Source organism: Gossypium hirsutum, chromosome D09 (assembly GCF_007990345.1).
Source record: "Gossypium hirsutum isolate 1008001.06 chromosome D09, Gossypium_hirsutum_v2.1, whole genome shotgun sequence".
Classification (NCBI taxonomy): domain Eukaryota; kingdom Viridiplantae; phylum Streptophyta; class Magnoliopsida; order Malvales; family Malvaceae; genus Gossypium; species Gossypium hirsutum.
The window spans coordinates 12,846,206-12,873,051 of NC_053445.1; the positions used below are offsets into that span (position 1 = coordinate 12,846,206).

General features: G+C 34.5%; 1 non-coding gene and 1 pseudogene across 1 annotated transcript; one reads left to right on the plus strand and one right to left on the minus strand.

Annotated features, from left to right (window-relative positions):
• The window catches only part of LOC121220739 (RHOMBOID-like protein 2), an 82,416-nt pseudogene extending 75,095 nt beyond the window's left edge, over window positions 1-7,321 (plus strand).
• A 3,146-nt stretch (window positions 7,322-10,467) lies between these two features.
• LOC121221411 (small nucleolar RNA R71) lies at window positions 10,468-10,574 on the minus strand. The gene has a single exon (XR_005918803.1). It is a non-coding gene; the product is annotated as a small nucleolar RNA R71 (small nucleolar RNA).
• Window positions 10,575-26,846: the final 16,272 nt, after the last annotated feature.

Sequence of the window (26,846 nt, forward strand, 5' to 3'; positions counted from 1 at the left end):
CTAATGAATCGAGTATTTCATGAATACTTGGATCAATGTGTGGTAGTATTTATTGATGATATTTTGGTGTATTCACAAACTGAGGAAAAACACGATACACATCTGCGAACTATGCTACAAATACTGCAAGAGAAGTAACTATTGGTGAAGTTCAGCAAGTGTGAGTTTTGGCTGAAAGAAGTTGCATTTTTAGGAACATTATTTCAGTTGGAGGAGTTTGTGTAGACTCGAAAAAGATTGAAGCCATTGTGATTTGAAGATCGCCAAGGAACGTGACTGAAGTGAAAAGCCTTTTAGCGCTCGCAGGTTACTATCGCAGGTTTGTTGAAGGGTTCACCAATATAGCAGCACTATTGACAAAACTGCTTCAGAAGAAAGAGGAGTTTGCCTAGTCAGAAAAAAGACAGAAAAGCTTCAATAAACTTAAAGAGGTCCTCAGTTAAGCACTTGCAGTGACACAACCAGAATAGGGAGAGAAGTTTGTGGTTTACAACGACACCTCTCACATAGGGCTTGGATGCGTACTGATGTAGGATGGAAAAGTGGTAGCTTATGCTTCCAAACAACTGAAGGTTCATGAGTGTAACTACCTAACGTACGACTTAGAGCTGGCAGCAGTGGTGTTCGCACTAAATATTTGACAACACTATCTATATGGTGAAGAGTGTACCATCTACATTGACCACAAAAGTCTTAACTATTTACTTTCATAGAAAGAATTGAATCTACAACAAAGAAGGTGGATCGAGCTACTGAAGGACTACGACTGTGTGATAGAGTATCACGCTGGTAAGTCGAATGTTGTAACAGATGCTTTGAGCAAGAAGTCTATGAGCGAGTTGGGAGCTATGTTCGTGCAACTAAGTGTGACGAATGGTAGGGGACTGCCCGCAGAATTACAAGTAAGACCCACATTGTCACAGGGATTAAGGTGAAACAAGTTACTGATGAGGAGTTGGTGAAGAGGGTTTGCCAAGTGGAACAAGGAACGCGAGGAGACTTCGCATTTAGTGATAAAGGATTTCTCTATTTTTGTGGAAGACTTTGCGTCCCAAAGATGAAGAGTTGCAGTACACAATACTTAGAGAGGCATACAATAGTCCATATGCGATACACCTAGGAAGTAAAAAGATGTATCGTGACCTACGAGAATAGTATTGGTGGCCTAGTTTGAAGTGAGCTGTTACAGAGTATGTGGCACGGTGTTTAATTTACCAGCAAGTTAAAGCTGAGGATCAATTTCCTTCAGAATGTTACAACCACTCAAGATACCTGAATGGATTTGGGGAAGGAGCACCATGGATTTTGTGACTAGGTTACCAGTGACTGTGAACAAGAAAGATGCAATTTGGGTAATTGTGAATTGTCTAACTAAAAGTACACACGTTTTAGATGTTCGTACTAATGATTCTTTGCACATGTTAGCCGATATTTACGTTGCTGAAATTGTTTGATTGCATGGCATGCTAGTTTCTATAATTTCTAACCTAGATCCAAGATTCACATCACAATTTTGGAAAAGTTTAAAGGAGCTTTAGGTTTGAAGCTTCAATTTAGTACTGTTATCATCCTTATACAGATGGGCAGTCTGATAGAGTGATACAAGTATTGAAAGACATGTTGCGGAGCTGTGTTTTAGAGTTCACAGGAAGCTAGGAATGATATTTACCATTGGTTGAGCTCACCTACAACAATAGTTATCAAGCAAGCATTCAAATGACACCCTTTGAAGCACTAGATGAAAGGAGGTGTCGAATACCTTTATGTTGGGCTGAGTTGCATGAAAAGAAAATTGCTGGACCTGAATTGGTTTGCAAAACAGAGGATAAGGTGAAACTGATTTGTGAAAGACTTAAGGCTGCTACAGACAGATAGAAGTCATACACTGATTTGAAATGATGAGATATTGAGTATCAAGTAGGTGAGCAAGTGTTTCTTAGAGTATTGCCATGAAAGAAAGTTTTAAGGTTTGGGTGAAAAGGGTAGCTAATCCCAAGGTTTATCGGTTTTTAAGAAGTGGTAGAAAGAGCCGGTCCTGAAGCCTATTGATAACTCTTGAAAATAGTTATATTTCATGCCTTTAGACCTAGCTAATTGTTGTACTTGGGTACATTTAGTGGCATTTTAGGACATTTTATTAGTATTTTTATCAGTTGCATTAGGAGATTGGACTGTGTTTACATATTAGATACTTTTAATTTCGCGTGGAAGCGTTGTGTTTGGTGGTTTGGTAGGTGCAGGTTGAAGAGAAATTGTAACACCCCTTACCCGAGACATTTTTGAAGTCGAGCATGAGGCGTTACTTGACTTAACTTAAAAGTTCGGGGCATAAAAATTTACTTTTAAAAGTTATTTCACTGTTCATAATAAGGCTGTCCACCTGCGCAGAAGTCACTAAATTAATTATAAATCTAGGTAAGAAACTCGAAATTTAGATCCGTAAATTTTTCCTAAAACTAGACTCATATATATTTTTACCATAAAGTTTTTAGAATTTTTGGTTCAACCAATTAGTAAAGTTTATTAGTTAAAATCTCCCCTGTTTCACCACTCGGCTGTCCTGACCTCTTGCCACTAAAAATAAGTTTTCTCATTGTAGGATTTTCATCTAGTGTTATCACTTATTTATAAAGAAAATAGACTCAATAAGAAATCTAGAAATATAAATTACAACTCATAAATATTTGTTTACAATTTCTAGTGATTTTCTAAACTTAGAACAGGGGACTCCAAAAATAGTTTTGACCCTGTCTCACCAAAATTCACATATCTCAAAATATAAAATTCCTTTTGTTAAACCGCTACTTTTCCATGAAAATAGACTCAACAGGATTTCATTATATATATAATAAAACCTCTAATTCATTTTATACTATCCTAAGTGATTTTTCAAAATCACGTCACTGCTGCTGTTTGAAATCTGTTTCTTTGCAAATTGTTACTTTTTCTTGATTTCTATGCATAATTTATCACATAGACACGTATAACAACAAACACCTTCATACTTAGCCATTTTGACAACCATTCATCATTAGATACATTTTGACAACCATTCATCATTAGATATTTACACGTCATTCTTTAGCAAAATCATAACACAACATTCAAAATAAGTAAGTCCCTATACATGCCATAGTTCAAACATAGTTCATCATAAAATACTGAGTCGTTATGGTTGATAGTGTGGACGATCTCCGACGTCTTTAGGATCCTCGACTTTGATTAATAATGCTATATAAAAAGAAAATAAAAAAAATAAGCATAATGCTTAGTAAGTTTACAAGTAAATAAATAGCAACATTAAACACAAATAATAATAACCAAGTAACATAATCTTTAATTTCCTCTTTACTTGATCTCTTACTCATTCACTTACTTGTTTGCTTAGATAACTCATAATTATGACTTACTTTTCTCTTGCTGAAATGTTGATTCTCAATGGGTAACGTAATATACTCTTAACTCTTATAACTCACACTTGAACTTGCCATTTATGCTTTTAACTGAACTTTCATGAACATAAGTTATTTACTAGCCCGTTGAACCACATTGGAATAATAAGGATACTTGGGTCTCTTTCTGATAATAACATGCCAAAGCCATGTCCCAGACATGGTCTTACATGGGATGTTTCATGTACTGCCAATGCCATATCCTAGATATGGTCTTACATCAGAATTCTCATATCGGTGCCCATGCCATGTCCCAGACATGGTCTTATGGGGGACCTCTCCTCTCGGTGCCAACGCCATGTCCCAGACATGCTTACATGGGACCTCTCGTCTCGGTGCCAATGCCATGTCCCAGACATGGTCTTACATGGGACCTCTCATGATCTCAAGGATGCCAATGCCATGTCCCATACATGGTCTTACATGGGATCTCTTTACCCAAATGTCATGGCATTTGTATCCAATACATTCCTAATGTTTCAACGGGGCTTGTATCACTAATTCTCTATCATCTCATACTTGAGTCAACATTAGATAAATTCATGAAATAAATATATAATTGCTGGAAAATAACAACATTAATAATAATTATTAAAATATTGCATTTATTTACTATAAACTTACCTCGGTACCAAATATAGCCAAATCTATCACTTAGTCTTCAATCTTATTCTTTCCTCGATCTAACCTCGAATTTCATTCTTCTTGATCTATAATAGCAAATTTAACTTATTTAATACTCACATTCATTAAAATAGCCCTCGACTCTAACTTCGACAAAATTACAATTTTGCCCCTAAACTTTTACATAATTACACTTTTGCCCCAAAACTCGGAAATTAAACTTCATCTCTTATTCTTATGTTTCACAACATGCTAAACATTTTTTCTCTCCTATGACAACATCAAATTCTCACTCTAACATCTACTTATAAGCATTAGGTATTTTACCGATTATGGAGTTTTACTCGTTTTCGCTTAAAATCGACTAGCAAAAGTTGTTTAACATAATTTCTAGCTTCATATTATACCTTAAAACATCAAAATAAACACGTTTCACCTATGGGTATTTTTCTAAATATAAACCCTAGTTTAAATTATTACTAGAATAAGCTAAATTAAGCTACTAAGATCTCAAAAACGTAAAGAACATTAAAAACGGGGCTTGGAATCACTTACTATGAGCTTGAGAAAGTGTGAAAACCCTAGCTATGGTGTCCTTCAAATTTTGGCAGCAAGATTTTTGGAGAAGATGATATTTTTACCATCTTTTCCCCTTTTTATTCTTTTTATTATTGAATGACTAAAATACCCTTCATTAAAAATTTAGTTATTTTTATCTATGCATGCCTATTTTTGTCTATGAAAATTTTATGGTCTAATTACTATTTAAGGACCTCTACTTTGATTATGCACTTCAAATAAATCCTTCTTCATCTAAGGGTCTGTTTGATAGAGGGAAAATATTTTTCGGAATTGATTTTTCTCATTTTTCAGTGTTTGATTGGAGGAAAATATTTTCCTTTTGGAAAATCAACTACAAAACACGGGAAAATGCCTTACAGTTTTTGGGAAATTGTCTTACCGATTCAATCTCCATAAGACATTTTCCTAAAGCTCTCAGGCATTCTTCTCCCTTCATCCAGTAAGCTCCCTTCATCCATTCTTCTCCCTTCCTTCATTCTTTCAAATTTCCATTATTGAAAGCTTCATTTTGGTTCAGAACTGGAAACCGCTGCTGGTACGTTGCAATTCCATTTCCATTTTTCGACGGTTACTTCGTTTATTTTTCATTTCTTTTTGGCTTTTATGCTCCGTTTATTTTTCATTTCTTTTTGGCTGCTACTATCGTTGCCATTTCTGCTTTCAAATGATGGGTAAGCTTCCTTCTTCTTTTATTCTTCGTTCGGTTGTTATGCTGGAAGCCATCTTTCTAATTCCCACTCTTTCTTCTTCTTCTAACACCATTGCTACCCACATCGACTGCCTAAGTAAGAAACTGTCCTAAGAACAATCAGGGATTTGAAGGTGGTTGTGTGGCTAGGTTCCTTGGCAGGCTTTCTTTTGAACCTTTGAAAGAAAATCCTCTCTTTGGTCCTTCTTCTAATACGTATGTATCATGTTCCCCCTATCTTTAAATTTCACTTCTTTTTGCTGTCTCTGGTTTTCTGAGATTTTGTTCAGTTTTTGTGTTTTTTTAAATGTGATGGGAAATTGGGTTGGAATTGAAGTTGAGGGTCCTTTTGCAACTTTCAATTCTAAAGAAGGGGAAAAAATTGCTTGCAAGTTTTAGATATGGACTGACGGTATCTTTTAGAAGTTGTTCATGTAGGAAGTTCTTATTTGATGATTCAACTGCAGTTCCCAATTGATCTTCTATAGGATTATCCTTGGATCATGCTAAAGGATATATCAATCTGTGATTTATTTTGATTCTATTGGAAATTTGTGTCTGATATGATTGATACTATTTAAGGTTATTATTAGATTTGTTCTTCCTTGTTCATTTAGCAGCAATAGGAATTCTCAATATGAAATGTCATGGTTTGCTTTGTCTATAGTAGGGGTGTAAAGGTGCTTGCAAACTACTTGAAGAAAGACTCAAACTCGGTCGAGCTATCAATTGAGTCAAATTTGAGCTTTGTTAAATAATGGCATGTCTGGAAATCATGGACTGGGTAATGAAGTTAGTTGCTTTGTTAATTTAAGGATTAATGGTTTTATAGGAACTTAAGTTAGTTGCTTTGTTAATTTGGGTAATGAACTTTGTCTGGAAATCAAGGACTGGTTAATGAAGTTAGTTGATTTGTAGCTTTATTTTTGTTTTTGTATGGTCTAATGCAAATCCTAATGTTTCTGATAGTAACTGGGTAGAAGTTCGGTTTTGGCTATTGTCACTCAGTATGTAAATGATGTCGAACATTTTATATCCTTATGGCTTAGCAACCTTTTTTTTTATTATGCCATGTCGTCTTTGATAATTGCGAGTTGTGTAATTTTATGTTGTTCTTTCTCCTCCTCTTTCAGATTGGAAAAATTGGGAGCCTTAAAATGGGACAAGGTAGTGCATGGCAATCAAGCGTGGAGGCTTATCACTTGCATCTGGCTGCACGCTGGTGTTATTCATCTGCTTGCAAACATGTTGAGCTTGATCTTCATTGGAATTCGCCTTGAACAAGAATTTGGATTCAGTACGTTATCTGTTCCTTTTTGCAGTTGTATAATATTTCTAGAATATGTAACATTTATAAGCGTTTTGTCAGTCTTTGGTTGGTTTTTTAATTGACATATGTTCTTTATCCTAGCAGTACGTGTTGGGCTTATCTATCTATTGTCCGGTTTTGGTGGTAGCGTACTATCGTCTCTTTTCATTCAACGTAGCATTTCTGTTGGTGCCTCTGGTGCATCTTCCTGCCGGTGCTCGTGTAACATCTAAGCATAAGGCATACCAATACCTATTTTTGGTGATAGCTATGGTTTTACTCATTGTTGGGTAAGTTCTCTCAACCCTACATTACTAGTTTAGCAGCTCGTGTTTATAATTCTGGTCCTGTTTGTTTAATCTCCTATGTTTTCCTTTTTCGAATGATGACAGTTTCACAGTGGGGTTGGTAATGCTGTTTAGAGGAGAGAATGGACATGACCATTGCAGCTGGTGCCATTACCTGAGCTGTGTTCCTACATCAAAATGGCACTGTGGGAACTAAGCAGACCTTTATTACATATCGTTCACTGATTCTTTTCTGGTTTCCTTTACATTTTTTACATTTGTTAATTTCTTGGTGTTGTTACGTGCCTATGTGTATATATATACATACATACATACATACATACGTACATGGTTAGTTTTTAGACTTCGAGTTATTTTATTCACTGTTGTTATGTGATTTGACATTTTATACACAGCTTGGTCTAAATATATATAATAAGCGATTTTACTTGAAGAAAATACGAGAATATCTTTCAGTTTTTCCCTATAGTTTTAGCTAAAGGTTTTGGCTTTGCATTTTTGTGTGCTGAGATCAATATTTACTTTCTCTGAGGTCGTATCTATAATCTAACTTTGTCTCTTTGGACATTAAAGGATGAAAGTTTAATTATTAGAGATACAATATCTCTAGTTTCCGCATTAAATCGTTCAATCGGCATACAACCATGACTTGTACCGATACAAGTGCCTTGAAATTGTTCATTGGGGCATCCTGTCTACTTGTATTCACACAAGCCTGACTTGTTGCGAAATAAGTGTGCAAGGGCCCCCAAAACATGTCCGGAACACCTAAAATCAAGCCAAAACCATTACCAATCATTCCCTAATATTTCTAAACATTATAAAACATAAAACACCATCAAATCAACATATATTCCAAATAAAGCTCAACCAAGTTCACAGAGCTAACAAAATATTCAAGATGCGATGAGATTAGTTAAGATAGTAACTTCGCTTTAAGTCGAGCCTTTACCTACGCGTTGAAAAAATAATGCGTTAAGCTTGTAAAAACTTAGTAAATAGTCAAGAATTAAGCTTTGCCTTTGCAAGTAATCAATATTAAACATATAAATACCTTGTTTATGATATATTAAAATGGAATTAAGTAGACATTAAGCATTAAGATTCTCAAAACTATTTATTATATGTTACTCATCAATTCACTAATAAATTTCACTTACCATTTCATTTTAGCCCAAATATAGATTTAATATGACATAAGGATATGTGGATAGAACACTGAATCACTAGAACAAATGTAAAAACAACTTTTCCGGAAAATATTTTCAGGAAATCTGTCAAACAGCAGAAAATATTTTACACAGATTCAATCAAACACCAGAAAATATTTTTCAGTAAATCATTTTACAGAAAAGTAAAACATTTTTCCAGAAATCATTTTACGGAAAACATTTTACTGGCAATCAAACGGACCCTAAAACTCATATTTACCCACTTTTGCAATTATGTCCTAATAGGCAATTTAGGCATGCAATCAATAAAATTTCTTATCAATACTCTAATACTTATATCTAATCACTCGATAAATCATAAAAAAAATTAATACTAATCTCTCTTTAAATCAGATTTGTGGTTATGAAACCACTATTTCGATAACCTTAAATTTAGGCCATTACAGAAATAAATAAACGGGTAAAGTTTTGTTAAGGCAAAAGGTTGGACAGTTTTCCATCTTGTATGCCATGGCATTTTCAGGAGGATGACCGAGTCAACATTCAGCGCATATCAATTTTAGCCCAACTCTAGTTATACTAGAAAAATCTGCCTAAAAAAGAGGAGAAGATATTGTGGGTTGTTGGAGCTATTCTAGGAAGAAAATGCCTATAAAAAGCCGTAGGAGGAAGCCCTAAGTGTAGAGATCCAGAGGCAACAATTGTAGGTAGTGGCTGAGTAGAGACGAAAAGGGGAGACCGAAGGCAGAAGCTCTCAGTCATCATAGGACACTGTGTTGCTAGATTGAAGATTGATTTGGTGACAACCATCTTCCTAAGTTCTTCCATTATTTCTTATTCTGTTCTCTGTGAATTAATTTGATCAAAACGATGTTGGATGTTATTACAAACTTGAATCTTAATCGTTGATCCATGAGCCAAATCTCATAGGGTTGGGATTACAAGAGGAAAACTTTTGTTTTCTTTAATGGTTGAAACATATATTTTATTTAATCTACTATTTCATTCAAATGTTTTTATTTTCTAAATGTATGCATATATTCCCCAGACATAGATGAATGTGCAGCATGCCCATAGGCTGAATCAAATTCTAAAAAGGTTGGATTAGTTGGACCAAAATTGAATGATAAAAGTGAGTATTCAACCGAATATTCATAGCAGAATCTAGACATAAAGTAGCATTTGTATAGAATGAAGACAAAACAGTGTAGGGTGTCGTGATAAGCCCTATAGACATAGGCCAGGTAACTTGAGACCTTGCTCTTAAAAGAAACAGGTCACTTTAGGTCTCTTCTAAGTAGTAGATTAAGTAAAATTATGCTGAGGCATTACTGAAAGTAATGATAGATTCTTAGTAGTCCCAACCTTCGAAATCAACGTCGTAGACCTTTAATCTGTTATCGCAACATCTTTGCCATAGCATTCTTAGTTATTTATTTGTTCGCTTGATTATTCTCGTAATTGCTATTACATTTTTATTCTTGCTTTGCCCTAGTATTTTCTAATATTAGTCAGTATATAACATTAATCACAATTTATTATAATAACTTGACCATTTCTATACCTAATCCGATCCCTGTAGAGATGATCTAACTTATCACTTTTTTACTTGATTCAACGTGTATACTTGCACAATTTGCATATCATATTCACATGCGACAAGTTTTTAGCGTCGTTACCGGGGATCGACAATTGGGTGTAATTTGGTTTAGTTATTTTACTTAATTCCATTAGCTTTATTTAAATTAGTTTTATTTAATTTCTATAGGTTTTCCATCAATGCATGAGAAGAGGCATTCATATTAACAAAGAATATTATTTGGACCCAAAGATCGAAAGAACTTTACGAAAAAGGCGGAAAGAACTGTGAAAAATGGCTGGAAACGAGAATGATCCTGGTCTCAATAATAATTCGAATGGTCAAGATGTTGATCCTTATGTATGTGGGGTGATAAATGACTGAGATAGATCAATCTGAGAGCATGTTATGCCAATTTTAGATGAGCTGAATCCTGGGTTAGTCAAACCACAAATACAAGCATAGTAGTTTGAACTGAAACTGATAATATTCTAGATGTTACAAACAATAGGACAGTTTGGTGGACTGCCTACTAAAGATTCAAGACTGTATTTATAAATTTTTCTAGAGGTTTGTGACTCGTTTAGGTAGCAGGGTGTGCCTGAAGATACTCTGCGACTTAAATTATTTCCATATTTTTTAATAGATCGAGCGAGAGCATGGCAGAATGCTTTGCCATCGCGAATAGTGGCATCATAGAATGATCTTTTCTCGATGTTTCTGCTACGATATAATCCCCCAAATATGAAAGCCAATCTTAGAAATGACATCACATCTTTTTGGCAATTGGAGGATGAAACACTATATGAAGCTTGGGAATGATTCAAAGATTTAATTTGGAAATGTCCAATACATGGATTCCAACACTAGACTTAGATGGAGATATTCTATAATGGGCTGAATGCACATACGAGGATGGTAGTTGATGCTTCGGCCAACAGTACTTTGTTGAATAAATCTTATAAAGAAGCATATGAGATTTCGGAAAAGATTGCCAACAATGATTATCAATATCCTACTACAAGAGTTAGGATGGGCAAGAGAGCTGCTGGTACTATAGAGCTAGACGCAATCAGTTCATTGACATGCCAAGTATCTTCTTTGGTTAATATAATTAAAACAATCAAAAGGCTTACTGTAGTCTAGGAATTAAAATTAGCCGAACTATCATGTGTTTATTATGGTGAAGACCATGTGTTTGATGAATGCCCATCAAATCTATCATCTGTGTGCTACATGGGTAATTTCAACCAGAACAATAACCCTATTCCAACACGTATAATCCTAGGTGGAAGTAATATCCAAAATTTAGTTGGAATAATCAAGGTGCGGGGAATTTTAACAATATGACAAGATAAAAAGCCATCAATGCACTGTCTGGTTATACTTAACCTATGTCGAGGTAAAATATCTAGCAAGGTCAGGCATTGGTTTCATCATCATCATCTATTAAAGCATTGATGAAGGAATATATGTCCAAGAATGATGTTGTAATTCAGAGCCAAGCTGCGTTTCTTCGAGCTCTTGAGATTCAGGTGGGGCAAATAGCAAACGCTTTGAATTCGAGACCATAATGAGCATTACCTAGTGATATCGAGAATTCAAGATCACAAGGGAATGAGCAGTGCAAGGCCATCACTCTTAAAAGCGGATCTCATCTTGATGATGTTCCTCAAGATGCCACGACAGAAGAGGAAAACTCGAATAACAACTAGGTAAAGATCTCGAAGCCATTTGAAAAGCATACTGTACCTGAAAAGGGTAAGTAGCAAAATGTTGTGGCAGACCTAAATAATGTTGTCAATAAGAATGTCACGGGAAAATAATATTAGCAACTTGAAGGACAACCACCTTTACCTTTTCCTTAGCGATTTCATAATTCTAAGCAGGATATTCAGTTCAAAAGATTTTTTGAGGTTTTAAAACAACTCCATATTAACATACCACTAATTGAAGCTTTGGAGTAAATGTCCAATTATGTGAAATTTATGAAAGATATATTGTCGAAGAAGCACAGATTGGGAGAATTTGAGATTGTTGCTCTCACTTAAGGATGCACAGTAATGTTGATGAATAAATTACCCCCAAAGTTGAAAGACCTAGGGAGTTTCACTATCCCATGTTCAATTGTAAATCAGTATGTTGGTAAGACATTATGTGATCTAGGGGGCGAGTATAAATCTAATGCTTATCTCTATTTTCAGGAAGTTAGGAATTGGAAATTAAGACCTACTACGGTTATGTTGCAACTAGCTTACTAATCATACATGCATCCGGAAGGTAAAATTAAAGATTTTTCGGTAAGAGTAGATAAAATTATATTTTCTATGGATTTTCTTATTTTAGAATGTGAACCTGACCAAGATGTGCTAATTATTATTGGAAGACATTTTCTTGCTACATACAGAACTTTAATTGATATACAGAAAGACGAGTTGACCATGAGGGTAAATGATCAGTAGGTTACCTTCAATGTATTTGATGCTTTGAGATGTCCTGATGTTAATGATGAATGCCATGCCGTTGGGTTAATAGAAACAACAGTGGAGGAACTCACTAGATATTGCCACAACAATTTTGATAGTAACAGAAACTCGCTTAGGCAGAGTGATATAGTAATTTTTGAGGAGTTCGGTGAATTTATGGCCACCAAGCAAATGGTGGATAGACCACGGAATAAGTTTGAACCGTTGGATTTATTAAATCGACCTTTCGACCCGCTTAAACACTCTATAGAGAACCTCCTACACTGGAGTTAAAACCTTTGCCGTAACATTTGAAGTATGCATATTTGGGCGATAATAGTACTTTGCTGGTAGTAATTTCTGCAGAGCTGACACCCAATCAAGAGGCAAGGTTGTTAGAAGTTCTTCAACGGTTTAGGAAGGCATTGGGATGGACCTAAGCTGATATAAAGGGAATTAGCCCTGCATTCTGCATGTATAAGATTTTGTTGGAGGATTGCCCTAGAAATTCCATTGAACAGCAGTGAAGACTGAATCCAATCATGAAAGAAGTTGTCAAGAAAGAGATTATTAAATGGCTTGATGCTGGTATCATTTACCCCATTTCAGACAGTTGATGGGTGAGTCCTTTGCAATGTTTACCCAAGAAAGGAGGTGTCACAGTGGTAAATAAGGATAACAATGAGCTCATACCAACTTGCACTGTCATGGGATGGAAAGTATGTATGGATTACTGCAAGCTTAACAAGACAACTGGGAAGGATCATTTTCCTCTACCATTCGTTGATTAGATGTTGGATAGGTTAGCTGGGAAAGCTTTCTACTAGTTTTTGGATGGTTATTTAGGATATAATTAGATTATCATATCCCCCAATGACTAAGAGAAGAAAATTTTCACATGTCCATATGGTACTTTCGTATTTAGACGGATGCCGTTCGGGTTATGTAATGCACCAACAACTTTTCAACGTGATATGATGGCCATATTCTCTAACATGGTGGAAATTTTTTTAAAACTTTTCATGGATGATTTTTCTGTGTTTGGGAATGATTTTGAAGATTGTTTGAAAAATCTAAAATTGGTTCTGTGCCGCTGTGAAGAAACGAATCTTGTTTTATATTGGGAGAAATGCTACTTCATGGTTTGTAAAGGAATTGTCCTGGGGTATACTATATCACAGAGAGGAATTGAAGTGGATAGAGTAGAAATTGAAGTGATAAAGAAATTGCCACCTCCCACCAGTGTCAAGGGTACTAGAAGTTTTTTAGGTCATGCATGTTTTTATAAAAGATTCATTAAGGATATTTAGAAGATATCTAAACCCTTATACACTTTGTTGGTGCAAAATAGACCTTTCGATTTTGATGAACAGTGCTTGGTAGCCTTTGAAGAGTTAAAGAAAAAAACTCATAACAACACCAATTGTACTAGCTCTGGATTGGACACTACCTTTCGAACTCATGTGTGACGCCAGCGATTATGCTGTGGAAGCCATGTTGGGGCAATGGAATGACAAAATACTACGGGAAATATACTATGCTAGCAGAACTTTATTGGAAGAGCAACTTAACTACACCACCACGAAAAATGAGTTATTGGCTGTGGTGTTCACGTTTGATAAGTTTCGTTCATATCTAGTTGGTATAAAGGTCATAGTCTACACAAATCACTCTACTATTAAGTATCTAATGAGCAAGAAAGATGCTAAGCCTAGGTTGATTAGGTGGATATTGTTGCTGCAAAAGTTTGACTTTGAAATTAGAGATCGGAAAGGGACTAAAAATCAAGTGGTTGATCACTTGTCGAGGATAGAATCTAGAAGTGAAGGTAGTTATGATACATTTATTAAGGATGAATTCCCATACAAACAGCTATTAGTTGCCACGACATTACCTTGGTATGCTGACATAGTGAACTATTTAGCAAGTGGTGTGTTGCCACCCGATCTTAACAATTAGAAAAGATGAAAATTTCTTTATGATACCAAGCAATAATTGGGATTAACCTTTCTTGTTTAAACATTGTGTTGATCAAATAATTAGGAAATGTGTCCCTAATGATGAAATACATAACATTTCATAGCATTTTCATTCAGCTCCATACAAAGGAGATCTCGGAGGGATGAGGGCTGCTACCAAAGTACTTCAGTCAGGAGTTTATTTGCCAAGTTTGTTCAAGGATGCTCATAAATTCTATCAGTCTTGCGATCATTATCAGAGAATAGGGAATCTATCTAGGAGACACGAAATGCCATTGCAAAGTATATTGGAGATTGAGTTGTTTGATTTATGGGGAATAGGCTTCATGAGTCCATTTCCACCGCCAGTGGGAAAGGTGTACATATTGTTAGCAATGGACTATGTCTCTAAGTGAGTCGAGGCTGTTGCTTTTCCTACCAATGATGCAAGGTTAGTAATAAAGTTTTTACATAAGAACATTTTTACAAGATTTGGTACACCTAAAGCCATTATTAGTGACGATAGGTGTCATTTTGACTACAAGTTGGTATCCAATGCTTTGCATCGGTATGGGGTGAAACATAAGATTGCCACGACATATCACCCGCAAAAAAATGGACAAGTTGAAATTTCAAACAGAGAAATTAAATTTTTTTCTTAGAAAAAGTGGTGAATCCTACTCATAAGGACCGGACTACTAGGTTGGATGAAGCTTTGTGGGTGTATCATACCGCAAACAAAACTCTGTTGGGGATGTCACCTTTTAAGATTGTCTATGGCAAGCCATGTCACTTTCATGTTGAAATTGAGCACAATGCATTCTGGGCTATTAAGAAGCTGAACATGGATTGGGTCGCTGCTGGCCAGAAAAGGTTATTAGAATTGAACGAAACGGAGGAGTTTTGAGCACAAGCATATGAGAATGCTAATCTAAACAAGGAAAAGACCAAGCAGTGGCATGATAAAAGAATCATGTCACAATAATTTGAGCCCGGACAACAGGTGTTGTTATTTAACTCTAGGCTCAAATTGTTTCCAGGTAAATGAAAGCCTTATTGGTCAAGTCCTTTTAAAGTAGCTCAAGTGTATCCTCATAGAACTGTTAATATCAATGGTTTGAAAATAGGATTCACATTTAAAATTAATGGGCAACAGTTAAAACACTATTGGGGTGCTCATATGGATCGAGACAAGCACTTCACTAATCTTCGAGATGTTTGAGCTAGCAATTTCTTTTAATCTTTCTTTTTTTAATTGCTTTACTTCAATTTTAATTGTAATACTTATTTAATATTGTTTTCATTTATGTTTTTATTTTTTCCATAGCATTGTGATCGTCTACTAGGTTCGTTATGAGTATGTTCTTTACTAAGCTTTTAATGGTGTGAATGGTCTAGAATTATTTGAAGTATAGTAATTGCTACGATATTCAGTTTAAGTGAATATTCTTCTAAGAATTATATTTTTGAAACAAATTTAAAGGCAAGTTACTGAAAAGCTCTGTTTTTAGTTACGATACTATGTTTTCAATTATGATTTGAAAATATGATTTTAGCACAACTTGTGCAATCTCATATGTGAGCTAAGGTTTTCAAAGAATGTTTTAGGAACGATTTTAAAAGTTGTGTATTAGCAAAGCTCCCCTGTGAGCTTATGGATAAGCTGCGTATCAATAAATCCCCCATGTGAGCTTAAGTAATGAAGCTATGTATCAGCAAACCTCCCCTGTAAGCTTATAGATAAGCTTTGTTTCAGCAAAGCTCCCTATGTAAGCTAAAGTGATAGTGCTCCTCAGTGAGCCCAGCTTTATGCGAGCTAGGTTCAACTATGTCTATTGAGACAAACTGGCGAACTAGTCTTGCGACCGAAGGCAGACTTCGTTAGTAAGTAATAACTAGTCTTGTGAGTTAAGGCAAACTTTGATATATGAAAATGATTTTTGAAAAAGTATGAGTTGGTTTCGCAATTTAAAAAATGAATCCAAACTCTATTTATTAAGGCTTTATTAAACAAAATAGGATTGCAATTTTAATACGAACCCTACCAAGGAAATTTAAAGAAAAAAATTAATGAGTTTTCAAACTGATTTCCAAAAGTTATGTTTTCTGAAAAAAGGGTGAACTGGGTCTCATAAGCTCACCCAAAAATCCAGCATGCACATGTTTTTAAGCTAAAGTTTACTAATATTTTAAAATATTGTTTTAAGACATATTCTAAGAATTCTGATTATTCATTGAGATCTTGATGAACTCACTCACTTCTCTCTTACTCTTTCTCAAGTAAGTAGGTGGCAGATGGCGTAGGTGAGGGCGATGATCGGGCAAGGATGTTCTTGAGCAGATATCAATGAACCTAGGTTAACGACGATGGGATTTTTGTTATGGGCCTTACATATGTTTATGGTTTTATGACTTTGACCATGTTATTTAAAGATTGGTTATTTTATCCTGTTTAGTTTTCTAGTTAATTGCAAAACATGTTTTAATTACTTAATACTACATAAATAAAGTCAATATTATTCATGCATGAGAATACTGCATTCGTATATGTTTAAGTTAGATATATAATTTAAAGTCTGCTGCATACTCTGTATGTTGCATTCCATAATTACATGTGAAACCCTATAATAATTGCTATATTTACCTGCGTGCCCCTAACTTAGTGAACCCAAAGATGCATGCGATCCCGTGTAAGTATTGTGATCCTTAATTACATGTGTACCCCTATTTTATGTGAACCCTACCTAAGTGTGATAAACTCCTGCATCCATGTTTATTTACTTTGTGAAAAGAGGATTCTCTAGTGTGTGAAGGCGTTCCAAATCTTCCCTTTACCAATCGTTTGATCATTGGGGTAAGTTGGTTGGTAGGCCGATTATGTTGTGGTTTTTGTGTTGGATTTTTCTTAAATCATATTTGAGTAACCATGTCCATTTGATAAAAATCGCTGCTTGAGCAGATAATAATCAAGAACATGGAATCGTGCCTTGGCCAAGAATCTTAGAAGAGTAGGTCATTTTCTTATAATCGTGGTAGGTGATGATTGTTTAAGTGTGGTTTAAGTACTAGAAAATATTGGTTATTGAAGGGCTGACCGAATACTCAAATCAATGTAGGTTGGTGCCAAGGGGTGTTTCACTAGCTTTCGTGAAAGGTGTGTAATCACACTGTCTCTTCTGTGAATCGGCAAAAGCTAAAAAGTCGAAAAGCCAGAAATACGACGATTGAGGCCACATGGGCGTCGAACGCTCGTGTGGTGAGCTGAGCCCATGAAACATGGTGCTAGACTGTAGAGGCCACCACGAGCGTTCTCGTGCTCTTGGGTTGTTTTGGGCTATGTTGTGCCGAGATGGGCCGTGTGGGCTCAATGGGCTTGTGGGCCCCACACGGATGAAAATCCACGTTAAGTGGTGAATACTAGACTCGGCTATATAGATCTCATAGCCGTGGCAAAATATGGGCTAAACGGGCCACACGAGAGTGTGGGCCCACTTGGGCAGAGTAATGGGCCTTCTGCCCATTTACACTGTTATGACAATTTAGGTTACCTGAGTCGCTCGAGGCGACTGCAGACCTTCTGAGAGGTCGATATCTGCACCGAGACCCCCGTAGGGTTAAATGTTCGAAATACCCTCGATGGGTAAAATTATCGAAATACCCTCAATGGGTAAAATTACTGAAATACCCCCGAAAGGTAAAATGACTGAAATACCCTCGATGGGAAAAATTACCAAAATACCCTATATGGTAAAATGACTGTTATACCCCTAGGAGATGAAATGATTGTTATGGCCTTATACTATGTCTGACCGTTTTGCTTTATGATATTTATATGACTGTTACTGAGTATGACATACTGCATACACGACATACTGCATGGGGTTGGGATCTTGTGTTGGAGGAAGTGATTGATATGTGAGGGCCGTACGGGTCGCATGAGACGACTATGGACCCACCGATGGCTTTTAGCCGATTATGTGTGTTGAAACCATTTTTGTTTTTTTTTGGAAAAAAAATTAGTTGTCGACTTTAGAAAAACAAAAATTGGGAGTCGCCACCAATCTTTTATTGAGGTGTGATTGGATCACCTAAAAAATAGCTTTGGTCTACAAGTTTTAGAAAAATAGATCCGGGAGTCGGTTACGTACAAGGAAGGATTAGCACCCTCGTAACGCCCAAAATTGGTACCTAGTTAATTAATTAGTGTCTTAATGTCAAGAGTTAATAAATACGATCCTTATTTAAATTAAATTATTTATTAAGACTTTCTCATTTTGGAAAAAGAAAATATCACACCCAATGCGTTAGGGCACAATATTTTATTCTTTTCAAGATGAGTTGGTCAAAAGAAATTCGTGTAATAAAATTTAAGAAAATATTTAATTGTTTAAAATTTATGAAAAAATCGAAGCCCAATACGTTAGGGCACGATTTCTTAAAATCCCAAACATTGAATATTTCCTTTATTAATATATATATATACTTTTTAAAAAAATCTTTGTCTCGAGAAATCAATACGTCACATCCAATGCGTTAGGACACAACATATTAAATTCCCAACAACAAGCTATTTTATTTTTGATCAAAGAGTAATTCTCGATTGTTACATTTAACAAAGAAAATCGGAACCCAATACGTTAGGGCTCAATTTTCTTGAAAATCCTAAATACGAGTATTATCTCTATTTTGAAAAGTTCCATTTTTAAATTTGAGTAAAAGGATGATGTAATGTTAGATTGAATGTATGAATAAATGCCTCTTTAACAAATATCAATAATAAATACAACAATTGTATAAAAATAATATGAATACATAAATAAATAATAAATAAATAATGACATGCAAAATATCAAATAAATGAGAAAAATAAAAAATACATTAATGTAAACATAAATAAATAGCGAGCAAAGAAAACAAAATAAATAAAAAATAGAAAGCATATAATATATACATTGGAATCATGAAGAATAGAGGCGTACATATGAGTTTACATGTAAAACCTTGGATTATAAAATTTATATAAAATATAACATGTATTAAAAAAATAAGCATATACATATAAAATATGTGTTAAAAAAATGAATAGATATTTAGGCATTCTTAGAAATAAAATAAAATAAATAGATATATACGTATTCATAGATATAAAAGAATATTTGTTTTTTTAAAAAACTAAATATATAAGTGTACGTAAAAAAAATATATAAAAAAATGTATTTTTAATTACAATATTAAAAATAAAAATAAAAATAAATATACGTATATATATGAATATGAAGAAAACATTCGTTAAAAAAAATAAATATGTACATAAAAACAACAAATATACATATATATATATATAAATAATAAAAAAATAATTACATTAAAAAATAATTACATTATAGAAATTAATTAATTTAAAAAATAAAAAAAAACTAAATTGAATTGAATATGAAAAATTGGGGTAAATTCGCGAATAAATAAAGCCTAAAGGACTAAATTGAACACACGAATTACACAGAGGGGCTGGAAGAGAAAATTTCCCTTCTCCTCTAAAACGACGTCGTTCAAATAGGGCTAAATTGAAATTTTAAAAAAAATTAAAGGGCGAATTAAAAAAATAAAAAAACTTAATTATAAAATATTTAAAAGGCGGAGGGGCTAAAAGCGCAATTTGCCCCTCCGTATAAAACACACGGATCCTAAGGTTGGGTCGGGTCGGATTCGGGTCAACCCAGGACTTAAACGGCGCCGTTTTGAAAGGACTATTTATGCCAAAATTTTTTTAAAATTTTCATTTCATTCAGTTTTAAAAAAAAGTCAAAAAAACTTTCCAAAAAACTCTCTCCCCTCTCAGTCGCCTGGTCTCCAGTCCGGCCACCGGCCACCGCGTCGGCCACCGATCTCTGGCACTGGCACACCATCTGCGGTGGCCAGAAAAGGGAAGAATCTCAGATCCGATCCCTCCGAGGCCCCCAAACGCAAATCCAGGCTCAAAACCCTCAAAAAATCAGCAGAAACACCTCAAAAAAACAAGAAACCTTTCAGTTTCCGACCGTCTTTCCTCGGAGACGGCTTCCTCGACTGCTCACAGCAGTCTGGACTCTAAACACAGGTTATTTCTTTCCTTTTCTTATTTATTTTAGTAAAATAAAAAAATAAAAATATAAACAACAAAAAAACATTAAACCAAAGTAAGCAAAAATGTAATATAGACCTTTGAATAGATTTTCCGCTTTCTCAATATTGAACTCTCCGTTTGTGTAAGAATAATTCCTTTCTTTTTATTGATTTCCAATCCCCTTTTACAGTGTATCAATGGCTATCTTATAGCCATAATGAGAAAAATAAAAAGAAATAAAATCTGTTCATATTTGATTTGATTTTGCAAATATTCGATTCCCTTGCCATATACTGTTTCTTGCTTTTCTTGATGTGCAGGTATGAAGATCGCGTGCGGCGCGAGTTCACCCCCTTGAAACCCTAGGGTTTCCTGAATCTATTTTAGGCCACTGTATTTGGGCCCCTGTAGTTTAACAAAAATTAGGTCTGGATTTGGGCCACTGCTCTTGCATTTTGGGCCTTGTATTCTGGGCCACTAATCTGTTTTAGATTTGGCTTTGTAAAAGCATACTTGGACTTTATATTATTTTTATTTATTAAGGACCGGGCCAAAATTTAGGTATTACAATGGGATTGGCAGTTCTGCTACAATATAGGTTAGTGCCGCAACCAGTGTTACATAAGGAGTGTAGGGATGGGTGGGTCGATTTAATCCCCACAGGAGTGTAGGGTTGGACAGGAGATGGAGTGCAGGTTTGGTATGGGTATTTATGCATTGCATATACTAATTCTGATATTGAGATAGGCTTAAGCCCAGATATATGTGTTATGTGCCATTTGATAGGGGCTCAGGCCCAACCGAGGCTAATGGGGGCTGAGGCCATTTGCCACCGTTATCGTATTGGGCTAAGGCCCACACTGATACTGTTACTGTTAAGGGCTCAGGCCTAGACTGATTCTGTTTCTTTAATCCCCAGCATTAGACGGTTCAGAGCTGTGAGGGACTCGGAGAGGGCCACACAACTGCACTTGTTTTATTCTATTTTTCTCATTTACTTAAGCAATTTGATTTTGATTCGGGTTGTAAAAAGGCCTCCATAATTTTTGGATTTTAAATTTGGGGTTTGATGTGATTGTGATTTATATCTGCTAGAAGTAGAACACGATTTTCCAAAACCTTAACTATTTTCTAACATTATGTTTCCGCACCTCAATTTTTAAGTATCACGTTTTCGTAGATCATTTACTTTAAATTAAGCTTCCGCAACAATAAGGTTTTGAAGGTAATAAATTTTTAATAAACCTCGATTGAAAATAAACAAATGCAAACTGAGGTTTTATACAAATTTTTAAATGGCAAGAAGGGTTTTTAATGAAAACATGATTTTCGAAAAACACTTCAATGTGACACGCCAGATTTGGCCCTAACTTCAAGGTTGGGTTTGGGGTGTTACGCCTAGGCCGTGTGGACATTCGAAGTAGGGACACACGGCTTTGTCTCAGCCTATGTCTGTGCTTGTGTAACTTTATAACTTGGGTCACACGACCAAGCCACATGTCCGTGTACCCTTTGAAACGCCTTCACATGCTCGTGCGCCAGGCCGTGTGCTAGGTCATGTAACTACTTGACTTGCAATCCTTTGTAAGCTACAGGGGACACACGGCCGTGTCGCATGGCCATATGTCACACACGACTGAGACACACGCCCGTGTCTTTAGCTGTGTGAATGAAAAATAGGCTATTTTCAAGCAAATTTTCTCACCCCAATATGTACACACCTACAACCAAATTTCCACATATAATCAAGCATCCCAGAGTGCACCAAATCATGCAACATCTAGCTATCCAAATAAGATACATATGCATACAATCAATATTCCCAAAAAGGCACCTCAATCCCAACAATTAAACTTGTATAACCATATGCATAGTTGATCAACTCGCTACCATTTTAAAACATACCATGTTTAACATATACCTTATCATTAGAACTTATCATTTGAACTATAGTTTTCATGCATCCCAAATATACATATATCTAACTTATACATGTTTGACTATAACTTATCCATATATAAGTATATAGTTTAATTCCATACCAAGTTATACTATAATTGACAACATGCTAAAATCACATTCAAACATACCAATTTCGTTATTTAAAGTACAACTTCAAATGGCCATATCAACACTAACCATCAAGGCCATCTAAATGACATAAATCTATCTATATCTAGATGGTTCCAATATCAACATGCATACAAGCCATATTTCAATCATGCACATCTATTCAAAACCTTACCAAAGCATACCATATCTTGACCATGTTGAGGTTAATTCATCATATACCACTTTGGCCATTTAAACATGCTTTAACACATTATCAAATTAATACATATCAACAAGGCACCAATTGCACCAAGGCTACATCACCCAAAATGAAATATACATGCCAAACTTATTAACTAACATTCAACTAATCATCAACCATAAGTCCAAGTATACATGCCATTATAACCTTAACCAAGACATCAAAATCTATCGATATAATCGTTGGATAGTGTGATAGATCTCTGATGAGATTCCAATCCAATCAAGCTTCCAACCCGATCGAGCTTTCAATAACTTGAAAAGTAAAGAAAGAATAACTACGTAAGCAATGAATGCTTAGTAAACTTGTATAAACTTTAGTCATATCAATCTATTTCAAATATGAAATTTATACATTTCAAGAATAATCTTATACCAATACTACAAGATTAATGAAACCATATTCAGTAACTCACAAAGTGAATAACTCCACAACAATATATATACATATCATCCCTAGCATCATGGGATTTTATAAAACTTTAAACCCTTTCCAAATTTTCTTACTTTCATTTGCATTTCATTACATTCCTTTGCATTTCATTAATTTAAATAACAACATCAATTCAACTCATCATTCCCTTTTTTATCATTTTACACTTCAAGTATGAACATACTATTTCATTACCTTTCCACACTAGTTTCATATGCATAACACACAATTCATATGCATATCATCAACCATAGCCACAAGCTAATGCATTTAAACATAGCTCTATTGGAATTAACCACATGATAAACCATTTCATAAGAAATTACATAATTTAAACCTTACCACTCTTTCATGAACACAAGCATATTTCCATTTGTGCACTTACCATTTTAATGCATAACTTATAAGTAAGCATAATACAATCCAACTAATAGCTTGACACATGCCTAAGCATCAAACAACAACATATGTTAACATACTTGAACATATTTCATATGAATTCAATATGGATAACCATTATACTTGAATATAATTCAATTGGATATAATATTCTTCATAACATAACATGCTTTCCATGTATCTCATCATTTCAATGTATCTCATGTATGCTTGTATTCTCTCATATTGAACACTTACCATTTCCTTTCCAAATCATGCCTGTTGAACAGAATAGAATATCGTTGGATACTTGAGGTAGCTCACACAAAGTGTGCTAACTCATATAACTGTAATTCGTCAATTCCTGTACATGTATGCTAACACGAGCTGTGAATAAGTATGCTCACACGAGCTGTGAAAATGGGCCTGCTCACACAAGCTGTGGAGTATCCGCAATACATTCCGGACCTCAGCCATAAGTAAGACGTTCAAGACCAGCACCTAAATCATGTAAACCTTAATGATACGTCATTTGTATCATATGAATTCCTAATGTTCAAACGAGGCTCGGTAGTTATCGAAACATTGTTGGATTACTATCATTTCATTACAAGATAAATTGCATATTATCACATATATATTGATTTAATCATAATATAATCACATACTAACATTCAAATTAATCAAAATTATATAGAATAATGTTCATACAAACTTGGCTAATTTGTAGAAATACCAAAGTTTAGGGGTATTTTGGTAATTTTCCATTCTTATCAATTTTCCACTCAATCTTGATCTAAATTAATAATTTCAATTAATTTATTAATTTAGACAGTAAAATAATGTATTTTATGCAATTTAGTCATTTTTGAATTTTTTACAAAATTACCCCTAAAGTTTTACTTTTATTCAATTTAGTCCTTGAGCCTAAAACCTACAAATTAACCATTTTATCTGAAATTGAGCCTAGCCAAATACTCATGGCATCCAATACAACACATTATTACAACAATTTCACATCAAATCCTTGTACTTCTACTATTTTAACAATTTAGTCCCTAATTAGAAAATTTATCAAAAATCACTTAAAAATATTTTTAATGCAATAGCCCGAATTTTAGGCTAGTCGGAATAGTGGTTTCGGGACCACAAATACGACGAGAAAAAAAATTATTTTCATTATACTTTTATGGTCTACGATTTCACAAAATGATTTCATGAAAATTTCGTTCGAAAATTTTGACATTTGGGCACTTAATTTAGTCAAAAGGACTAAATTGTAAAAAGTGCAAAAGTTGAGTTCTACATGTTAGAAGTGTCCAATTGTTATGAAATTTTAAATTGGAGGTCCTTAAGTGGTAATTTGACCATTGGTTAACTTGTTGGACAAAAATGGACAAGGGATAAGTGAAATAGGAAAATTTTAAGTTGGGGGCATTTTGGTCATTTAGTAATTAAAAGAATTAAAAAGGCCAAAATAGCCAAAAATTTGTCCATCTTCTCCATGGTGAACGAAAACAGCAAGGGGGAAGCCATATTTAGGGCTTTTAAGCTTCCAAGCTCCATAGTAAGTGATTCCAAGCCCCGTTTTTAATGTTCTTTACGTTTTTTGAGTTCCGGTAACTTGATTTAGCTTATTCTAGCAATAATTTAACCTAGGGTTCATATTTGGAAAAATACCCATAGGTGAAATGTGTTTATTTTGATTTTTTATGGTAGAATATGAAGCTTGAAATTATGTTAAATAAATTTTGCTAGCCGATTTTAAGTGAAAGCGAATAAATTGACATAATCGGTAAAAATACCTAATGTTCATAAGTAAGTGTTAAAGTGAGAATTTGATGTTTCCATAGAAGGGAAAAATGTTCAGCATGTCATAAAACATAAGAAAAAGGAATAAAGTTTAATTTCTGAGCCTAGGGGCAAAATCATAATTTTGTGAAACTTTAGGGGCAAAATGTAATTTTTCCAAAATGTGATTTTTGGACTGGATTGAATAATGTGAGTGTTAAATAAGTTAAATGTGTTATTATAAGTCAAGAAAAACAAGGAATTGACTTTGATTAGTGAAAAAGAAAAAAATGAGAAAAAGTGAGAAATTTCCCGATTGAACATTTGGAATAAAAAGGGATACGAATGAAGTGACAGAAATGATCACATGTGTGGCATGGATTGTGTGTAGGCCACTATGTGAAACTGAAAGTGATGGTCACGTGTGTAGTACGATGTGCAGGCTACTACGTGTGCCAGAATGATAAGTCGCATGTGTAGTACTATGTGGAGGCTACTATGCGTACCAGATAGCTTCGATCACGTGTGTAGTACTATGTGAAGGCTACTACGTGTATCGGATAGTGATGGTCACATGTGTAGTGCTATGTGCAGGCTACTATGTGAACCAGTATCATTAATTTTAAGGTGGTTGCTATGTGCTGATCCCACCAGATATCATTGATTACAAAGGGTGGTTGCTGTGTGCTGAATCCACCGTGTATCTGTTATTATTCTGAAGTGTTCATCGGGAAATTGACTAAGTGAAAATACATGAGATCATGTAACGATCAAGTGTGATTGGATGATGAATATATGTGTGGAATTGAATTGAATAATGATTGAAAGTGAAAAAGTGAAATTATGAAAAAATAAAATTAGCAACAAAACAGTTTTTGACAGTAACAATAATGTGACTTTGAAAAATCACAAAAAAATGGTGGAAATTTAATTAGAGAGTGAATAAGATATGAAATGAAAGCTTAATGAGTTTATTTTTACATAAAAGAAACAAAACAAGAAAAAGAGTTATATATTTTGAGATATTTGAATTTTAGTGAGGTAGGGTCAGATTGATTGTGGAATCCCCTGTTCTGACTTTGAAAAATAATTAAAAATTGTGAAAAAATAATTATGAGTTATAATTTATATAATTAGAATCCTTAATGAGTATATTTTCAAAGGAAATAAACAGAAATATCATCTGAATTCTGTACAATCAGATAATTCATTTTTAGTGAAGAGAGGTCAGAGATGTTGAGTAGTGAAATAGGGGTGACTTTAAAGAATAAAATGTACTAATTTAATAAGAAAAAAATTATTAAAATTTTAGAGTAAGAAGATATATGAGTCTAGTTTTGTGGAAAATTAATGAAACTTAATTTGGAGCTCCGTAGCTCCAGATAAAAATAATTTAGTGACTATAACTTGACTAGACAGCTTTGAATTTAAATATAAGTGAATAGTGAAATTATGTATAATGCTATTTAAGCATGTTATATACATAAAGGATGTGGGATGGAGAGGAGGAGGAGGACAATAAAGTATATGAATGAATTGTGTATAATTGGTTAAATGTCTGATTATAATCGATAAATACTGAAATAGGAGTGATGCTTATATTGGTGCATTACTGGTCATGGCAAGCTCATGAGAGAAAATAAAGTTTCATAGCATATGCGTGTGGTATATTTGGCATGAATTGATGTCAT